A 9,749-nucleotide genomic window follows, 5' to 3' on the forward strand; every position below is an offset into this window, starting at 1 on the left:
CTGAACATCCAAAGCAAGCGACCTCTCACCGACCGGAATATAAGTAAGACTGCCCATACTGGCTGACTTCCTACTCAAGGCATCGGCCACCACATTGGCCTTTCCCGGGTGATATAAGATAGTGATATCATAATCCTTCAACAACTCCAACCACCTCCTCTGCCTAAAATTCAACTCCTTTTGCTTGAACAAATACTGAAGACTCTTGTGATTCGTGAACACCTCACATGCCACGCCATCCAGATAATGCCTCCAAATCTTCAATGCGTGAACAATGACTGCCAACTCCAAATCATGAACCGAATAGTTCTTCTCATGAATCTTCAACTGCCGCGAAGCATACGCAATGACCTTGCCATCCTGCATCAACACTGCACCAAGCCCAATACGAGATGCATCACAATAAACTGTATAAGGCCCTGAACCTGTGGGCAAAACCAACACCAGTGCCGTAGTCAGAGCTATCTTGAGCTTCTGAAAGCTCACCTCACACTCGTCCGACCATCTGAACTGGGCACCCTTCTGGGTGAACCTGATCATCGGGGCTTCGATAGATGAAAACCCCTCCACGAACCGACGATAGTAGCCTGCCAATCCCAAGAAACTCCGAATCTCTGTAGCTGATGCTGGTCGAGGCCAGTTCTTGACTGCCTCAATCTTCTTCGGATCAACCTGAATACCCTCTACTGACACAACATGACCCAGAAATGCAACTGAACTCAACCAGAACCCACACTTTGAGAATTTGGCATATAACCGACTATCCCTCAAAGTCTGAAGAACCACTCTGAGGTGCTGCTCGTGCTTCTCCTAGCTGCGGGAATATATCAATATATCATCAATGAAGACTATCGCGAACGAATCCAAATAAGGCCGGCACACTCGGTTCATTAAATCCATGAAAGCTACTGGGGCATTTGTCAACCCGAATGACATCACTAAGAACTCATAATGCCCGTACCGAGTGCGAAAAGCTGTCTTAGGGACATCAGATGCCCTAATCCTCAACTGATGGTAGCCAGATCTCAAGTCAATCTTTGAAAATACCTTGGCACCCTGAAGCTGATTCAACAAATCATCAATCCTCGACAGCGGATACTTATTCTTGATTGTAACCTTGTTCAATTGCTGGTAATCAATACACATTCTCATTGACCCATCCTTCTTTTTAACAAACAATACCGGCGCACCCCAAGGCGAAACATTAGGCCTAATGAAACCCTTCTCAAGCAAGTCTTGCAACTGCTCATTTAACTCTTTCAACTCAGGCGGGGCCATACGATACGGCGGAATAGAAATGGGCTGAGTGCCCGGAGCCAAATCAATGCAAAAGTCAATATCCCTGTCGGGTGGCATACCCGGTAGGTCTGAAGGGGAAACCTCAGGAAACTCACAAGCAACGGGCACAAAATTTATGGAAGGAACCTCAGCACTAGAATCACGAACATATGCCAAATAGGCCAAACACCCATTCTCGACCATACGTCGAGCCTTCACATAAGAGATAACACTACGGGTAGAATGACCAGGAGTCCCTCTCCACTCTAAACGAGGCAAACCCGGTAAAGCTAAGGTCACAGTCTTGGAATGACAGTCCAAGATAGCATGGTCAGGTGATAACCAGTCCATCCTCAATATAAAATCGAAATCGACCATGTCCACAAGAAGCAAATCTACACAAGTCTCAACACCTCCAATAACCACTATACATGAACAATGGACGCGATCCACCACAATAGAATCACCCACCGGCATAGACACATAAACAGGGGCAATCAAAGAATCACTAGGCATGACCAGATACGGCGCAAAATAAAACCGAAGCTTCTCTACCACAAACCAGAACAATACCTGGACCTCCACCTCTAATACCTTTACCTCCACCTCTAGCATCTCTACCTCCACCTCTAATACCTCTACCTACCCCTCTAATACCTCTCTCTGAGTGATGTGGAGAAACTTCTCCAGAAATAGCTGCGTGAACTGCTCCCAAGTCGAAGCTGGCGATCCGGCTGGTCTAGCTAAGCAATAATCTCTGCACCAAGTCTTGGCGGATCCAGACAAGCAAAAAGTGGCAAAATCGACCCCATTGGTCTCAACTATCCCTATGTTCCTGAGAACCTCGTGGCAGCTGCCTAGACAATCCTAGGGATCCTCAGTAGATGCACCGCTGAAAGTAGTAGTGAAGAGCTTGGTGAAACTTATCCAACCTCCACAAAGCCTCCGAAGACGTAGCTGATCTATCACTGGTCTGTGCTGCTGCTCGGCTGAAGAAGCGGTACATGACCTCGCCATTCGCGAAAGAACAAGAGTAGAGGTTTGAACTTAGCATTGAGAGAACAAAATCGCACGACAGGGAAGAATAGAAGTGAAACTTTTCCTAACTTTGTAGCCCCTGAGGGATAAATACAGACGTCTCCGTACCGATCCCTCAGACTCTACTAAGCTTGTCTGTGAACTGTGAGACCCATGTAACCTAGAGCTCTGATACCAACTTGTCATGACCCTGATTTTCCACCCTCGGGAGTCGTGATGGCGCCTACTAATGTGAGCTAGGCAAGCCAATTATTTGAACAATTTACCTTTTTACTCATTTGATATTCTTTAACAATTACGAAGATATAACATTTTAACAACGGAATTTAACATAAGCGGAAGAAAAACAATAAGCTATCCTAACATGAATATCTAATACAATTGTTTGAGTCTCGACTACCTAGAACTGGTGTCACAGTTTCACATACGGTCTAAGAATACTACAAATAAAGGTCTGAAAGAAATAAATACAACACCGTCTCTGGAAATACATGAAAGAAACAGGAATAGTAGATGGAAGGAGACGCCAAGGCCTACGGACGCCTGCAGGACTACCTCGGGTCGCCTGATGATCAAGAATCAGCAATTCCACTGCGGTCCAAAGTCTACAACACTGGGGTCTGCACAAAAGAGTGCAGAGTGTAGTATCAGCACAACCGACCCCATGTGCTGGTAAGTGTCTAGCCTAACCTGGGCGAAGTAGTGACGATGCTAGGACCAGACTACCAAATAAACCTGCACAGTTGTATAATAAACAGCGAAAAGTAAAGCAGAAATAAACAAATAAAGATGGGAGGGGGAAACATGCTTCGGGGAATAACAGATAAAACAGAATCTCAAGAGAATTATCAGGAAACCAAAATTCAACTTCTAACAAGGATAAGGAAAACAAAGGCAGATTTCACTCTCGGTTCACAACTCGTTGCAGGCGTGCAATCCGATCCCATTTCTCATATCTTGTGGTAGGCGTACCACCCGCTCCCATTTCATTGTATCTTGTGGTAGGCGTACCACCCGCTCCCATTTCATTAAATCTCATGGTAGGCGTACCACCGGATCCCATTTCATTATATCTCGTGGTAGGCGTACCACCCGATCCCATTTCATTATATCTTGTGGTAGGCATACCACCCGCTCCCATTTCATTAAATCTTGTGGTAGGTGTACCACCGCTCCCATTTTATTATATCTCGTGGTAGGCGTACCACCCGATCCCATTTCATTATATCTCGTGGTAGGCGTACCACCCGCTCCCATTTCATTAAATCTTGTGGTAGGCGTACCACCCGCTCCCATTTGCAAGCCAACACAAAATCACAAGGAATCCCGGCAAGGGAACAAAAGCAACATAATAACTCCCCGATAAGGGAACAACAATATCAAGACAAACATCCCGGCAAGGGAGAATCAGCTATAACCAATCCTAACTCAACTCCTACTCAGCTATACCCAAACTTGTTCCAACATCTAACTACCTCAGCTATAACTAAACTTGTTAAACACCTAACTACCTTGGCCATACCCAAACTTGTTCCAACATCTAACTACCTCAGCTATAACCATAATCCTTACCTAAAACAAAGAATCATCAACCTAAGTATCCGTAATATCAATTAAGAACACAATGCAAGGGAACCACAACTCAACAACAGCCCGGCAAAGGGGCAACATAATGATCTCTGCTTTTTCTCACTTTTACTTCACAATTCACTTCACAACTCGAGCCACTACTCTAGAGGTTCAATTATCACTTACACTATCACAATTACAACTAGAGCCAACGCTCCTCAATGTTCATAGGTCACAATTCTTTTCACAAGTCTACACAACAAATAGAAATTTTCACCAAGGCATGAATAATACAACGAAATCATGGAAATCACAATATAAGACTCACGGTCATGCTCGACACCAACGTATAGATACTCGTCACCATGCCTATACGTCGTACTCAACAAGAAGCAATTAGAAAATAGGACACAACTCCTGATCCCTCAAGCTAAGGTTAGACCAAACACTTACCTCGATGCCCCGAACACAACTCAAGTTTCAATTATAGCTTTACCCCTTGATTCCTCCGCCAATTTGCTCGTATCTAGCCACAAGTTACTTAATTACATCAATAAACGCTAAATAAATCAATTTGAATGCATGAAAATGAGTTTTCCAAAGTTTTACCCAAAAAGTCAAAATCGCCCCCGTGCCCACGTGGTCAAAACTCGAGGTTCGAACCAAAACCCGATTACCCATTCCCCCACGAGCTCAAATATGTAATTTGTTTTGAAATCGGACCTTAAATCGAGGTCCAAATCCCCAATTTTTGAAAAACCTAGGTTCTACCCAAAACACCCGATTTCCCCCATTAAAATCATTGATTTGAAGTTGAAATCATGTTAAAAGATGTTAATAATTGAAGAAAACTAGTTAAAATGACTTACAATTGATTTGGAGAAGAAAGGTTGTTTGAAAAACCGCCTCTTATGTTTTTGGGGTCTTAGAAAATGAAAAATAACTGAAAATTCCGTCTAAATATACTGCCCTCAGATGCCCTGTGCGGACCGCACAAAATCAACCGCGGCCGCACAGGCTTCTTGTGTTCTGCAGAGACAGGTCTTAGTATTTTGGCCATAACTTTCTCTACAGATGTCCAAATTATGATTTCATTACCTTTCTGGAAACTAGACACGAAGGGCTACAACTTTCGTTTTTGAATCATCTCAAAATCCCTTGTAGATAAAAAGAAATAGGCTTCCGAAGTCGGACCAGTGAATTGTTCTTCACCGCGGACCGCACCAAAACTAGTGCGGCCGCACAGGCCTCTCCGCGGCAGCACTCCATATCGTGCGGACCGCACTGGCCTGTTCAGAGGTCCTCCACCTCTCTGAGCCTGCAACAACACTGTTTTTAAGCCTAAGACACCCCGGAACCTACTCGAAACTCACCCGAGCCCTCGGAACTCCAAACCAAGTGTACACAAAACCTCAAAAACATCCTACGGACTTATTCGTGTAATCAAATCATCAAAATAACATCATGAACATCAAATGAAATCTCGAGATCAATAAAATTTTCTCAAAACTTCTTTAAACATCAATTTTGCAATTTAAGTCCGAATCACGTCGAATGACATCCGTTTTTCACCAAATTTTACAGAAACGTCTTAAATCATATATAAGACTTGTACCGGGCGCCGGAATCAAAATACAGGCCCGATACCATCATGTTCTAAGCAAATTTCTTTAAATAATTTCAGAAAATAATTTTCTTTGAAAATTCATTTCTCGGGCTTGGGACCTCGGAATCCGGTTCCGGGCATACACCCAAGTCCTATATTTTCCTACGGACCCTCCGGGACCGTCAAATCACGGGTCCGGGTCTGTTTACCCAAAACGTTGACCGAAGTCAAATTAACTCATTTATTAGCCAAGTTTTATCATTTTTTCACATATTTTCATATTTAAGCTTTCCGGCTACGTGCCCGGACTGCGCATGCAAATCGAGGTGACTCTAAATGAGGTTTTCAAGGCCTCAAAAATAAATAATTTAATTTAAAAGCAAGTGATGACCTTTTGGGTCATCACATCCATAGAGGGATTTCCGTAATCTGCAAACATGTTGCTCCCCTTTTTTAGAAAACCCTTGTGGAATCTTTATATACACTTCTTTCTCCAAATCTCCATGTAAGAAGGCATTATTTACTCTAATTGCCCAATTTTTAATTGAATCAATTGCCAATAAACAACGGACAGTGACTACTTTTGCGACGGGGGTAAAGGTCTCATGAAAATCGACTCCCTCAATTTGGGTGTAACCTTTTGCAACTAGACGTGCCTTGTAGCATTGAATGCTCCCATCTGGCCTATATTTGATTTTGTAGACCCATTTGGAGTCTATAGCTCTTTTTCCAGGTGGCATCAATTCCAAAGTCCAAGTTTGATTTTCTTCTAAAGCAGCAATTTCTTTTATCATTGCATCTCTCCAATGTTCATGCTTGACTGCTTGAGAGAAAGATCTCGGCTCATCATTATAGATGCGATGGACGTCAAGAAAGCAGTATGATTAGGAGAAAACTTAGAATATGAAATAAAATGAGATAAAGGATGTACCGTCGAGTTAGCCGAAGGAGTAGATGGAGGCGTATTGTTCTCTACATGAGAAAGGGAGGGAGGCAAGGCATATTGATAACCTGATAGAGAACGAGACACTTGCCTTTGTCTCTTGCTATGAAGGGTTATGGCTGGTTGGTTCTCAATTGTAGAATGATCTGATTCACCCGTTGCAGAACGCCCAAGCTCAATAGCCGGTGAAATAGGTTCAGTTGTGGTTGATTCTGCCAAAGGTTCTTCAATGGGATCAGTACATAAGTCAGTGCACAAAAGGTATATTATTGCTTGATCCGTCATTTGGAGGCAAATTGATTGGCTCTCTTGAATTTTCACAAGTGAACTTGGTATAAGGATATACCTCTTCCGTGAAATGAACATCTCTGGAAACATAAATCTTCTTACTTTCAAGATCGTATATCCTATATCCTTTCTGCCCATTAGGATATCCAACAAAAATCCTTCGTTTGGCACGTGGAGCAAATTTATCACGAGGTTTACTGTTCACATGTCCATACCAACGGCACCCGAAATTTGTTAAGTGATCATATGTTGGTTTCTTTCCAAATAAAATTTCATATGGAGTCCTATCTTTTAGAATGGAAAGTGGCATGCGATTGATCAAATATGCAGCAGTTAGAACGCATTCTCCCAAAAAAGAAAATAAGAAGATTTTCCTGAAATAGCAGTGCACGAGCAACTTCCAAAAGATAACGGAGCTTTCGTTCAACTACTCCATTTTGTTGTGGAGTGTCTGTGCAACTAGTTTGATGTTCAATGCCATGATCAGAATAACAAGTTGCTAAATCACGATGAGTAAACTCTAAGCCATTGTCAGTTCGAAGAGTTTTTATGTCCATATGAAATTGTGTGCGAATCCAATTGAAAAATTGCAATAAATAAACCTTTGTTTCCGACTTATGTTTCATGAGAAAAACCTAGGTTGCTCGACTCAAATCATCCACAATCGTTAAGAAAAAATGACATCCAGAGAAAGATTTTATTTTATTCGGGCCCCATATGTCACAGTGAATCAAATCAAAAATATGCTGAGTTTCATTCATACTGATAGGAAATGATAATCTTGTCTGTTTTGCTTTGTAACAAGCATCACAGAAAGAGGTCTTCTTACTAAAATTGACTGACAAATGTGGAATTAAAGAAATACGGTTAACTGGTAGATGACCCAACCGCATATGCCACATGCTTGCAGAAATCATGTTTTTTGCCGTTAATGCCTTCCCCCCTTTTATTGACTCCAAGCAGTAGAGTCCATTTCGCTCTCTACCCACTCCAATAAGCCTCCTCGAGTGTAAGTCCTGAATCACTAAAATATTTGGCCCAAAAGTCAGTATACAATTTAGATCGCGTGTTAATTTTAACTGACAATAAATTAAAGCAAAAAACTGGAACTCCAAGAACTTGATCAAGGATCAGTTTCTTCCCAAAAGTGATTTGTCCCAAGGCATGGACATGTATTGTTTCTCCATTAAGTATTTGCAGGTGGTATGTTATGTTGTTTTTCAATATTGGATAAGGAATTACATCATGAGTTATGTGGTTTGTTGCTCCGGTGTCAACAATCCACTCACTTTCTGTCTTACCCAAAAAATCTGATGTTGTCATATGCGCCGACATTACTAGAAATTCGGCAAAAAGCGACCACATATAGCGACCAACGTTGGTCGCTTATCTCAATATAGCGACCAAAACGCGTCCAAACAGGCTTGGCCGCTATACTGGTGGTCCTTTTTGCTTAGCGACCAACGTTGGTCACTAATTAGCGACCAACTTTGGTCGCTAAGGTAAAATGACCAAATGTTCAGTGTAAACAAAATACCGACCAACTTTGGTCGGTACAATATTTTAATAATATAAATTTAGCGAACAACGTTGGTCTGTATCAATCCCTAAAAGAACCCGACCCTGTGTTCCTAGCGCTTCATGTTCTTATATATGTATATATATACGTGGATCTTGTGTGTGTTCTTGGGTTGCTGATGGCTTAGGTTCTAGGTTAAGGGGTCTTGCGGCTGTATTCCGTTGAAGAAGGTTCTTGGTCGTGTGTGTTAGCTGGAGAGGATGACTTGGGGTTTTTGGGGTTGAAATCTCCAGAAAAAAGGGAACGGCTCTCTCGATGGAGGATATTAGGTAGGGGTCTTAGATATTAGGGTAGGGGTAATGGGCTAGGAAGATTGGGCTTGGTCCAAATTTGCTTAAGAAAATTCTAAATTTTGGGGATTGTTCAAACTCTTGTAGCTAAAATACCGAACCTTATTCTAAAAAGTATAATATATTTATAAAATATAGAAATCACTCTTAATTAAAATAAACTACTAAAATAAAACTAAATACTAAAAGTGAAACTATTTTTGTATATTTTTTAATTTTATGAAAGGTAGATGAACTAAAAGTAACTAAATAAAATATCAATTACCTAAATAAGAGAAAATATTTTTGTAATTTTTATTTTTGTGATAAAATAAAGTAAAAGGGTCAAAACTAGTTAAAATAACGATATTAGACCTAAACTAAATATTTAAATGCTCAAATATGTAAAATCTTGGGGAGGGTCAAAAATTACATCTCTACAGCTGTCCCTCTTTGACTGGAAACGCGAAGAGTTTTTAGGCAAAGAACGACGAGACAGGTTTTTTGACCCGACCCTTATTTAGAGAGACCAAAAACTAACAGAAAGGAGAATGTGACTGAGCATTAGTATCTGAGCTGCCTACATATCCTTGGCTATAAAGGAATCATGTCACGTGTAGTTCAGAAGTGGGAACAGTGATAGAGTACACCGAGGTGGGGAGGCGATTGAGGTGCCGTTCCGTCGAGGTTCCGGTCCGCGGTCCTGTTATTACATCAAAAATCAAAAAATAAAAAAGACTAACTAAGCCTGTCAGCTATGAGTTACAAGATTCCTATCTATAAGTCTTTTGAAGCTTGATCTTGAGTCTTGAATGGTTCTTCATGCAGACTTTAGACTTGAACCTTGACGCTTAATTTGAATCAAATAAACTTAGGACTAGGAGGTTGATAGCATTCTTCAGAATGTGAAAGCTACCTTGTGGAACTTGAACATTTGTGCATTTGGATGTTCCAGGCCATTGAAGCAAGACAGAGAATTTTTAGTGGAAAGCTTGCTGTTGAAAATCAGTTCATAGAATGAAAGAGCACATGCAGATGCTATAACATACATGTCGAAAGAAACCTTCAAGTTGCTATGATTTAGCGAGAATCATCAGTCATCATAGTACGAATTGGACAATTTTTAAAGTGATCAGCCTCTCAGATGTTAATGGACAACTTTCGACAGAACAGCTCCAA

Source organism: Nicotiana attenuata, unplaced genomic scaffold, assembly GCF_001879085.1.
Source record: "Nicotiana attenuata strain UT unplaced genomic scaffold, NIATTr2, whole genome shotgun sequence".
NCBI lineage: Eukaryota > Viridiplantae > Streptophyta > Magnoliopsida > Solanales > Solanaceae > Nicotiana > Nicotiana attenuata.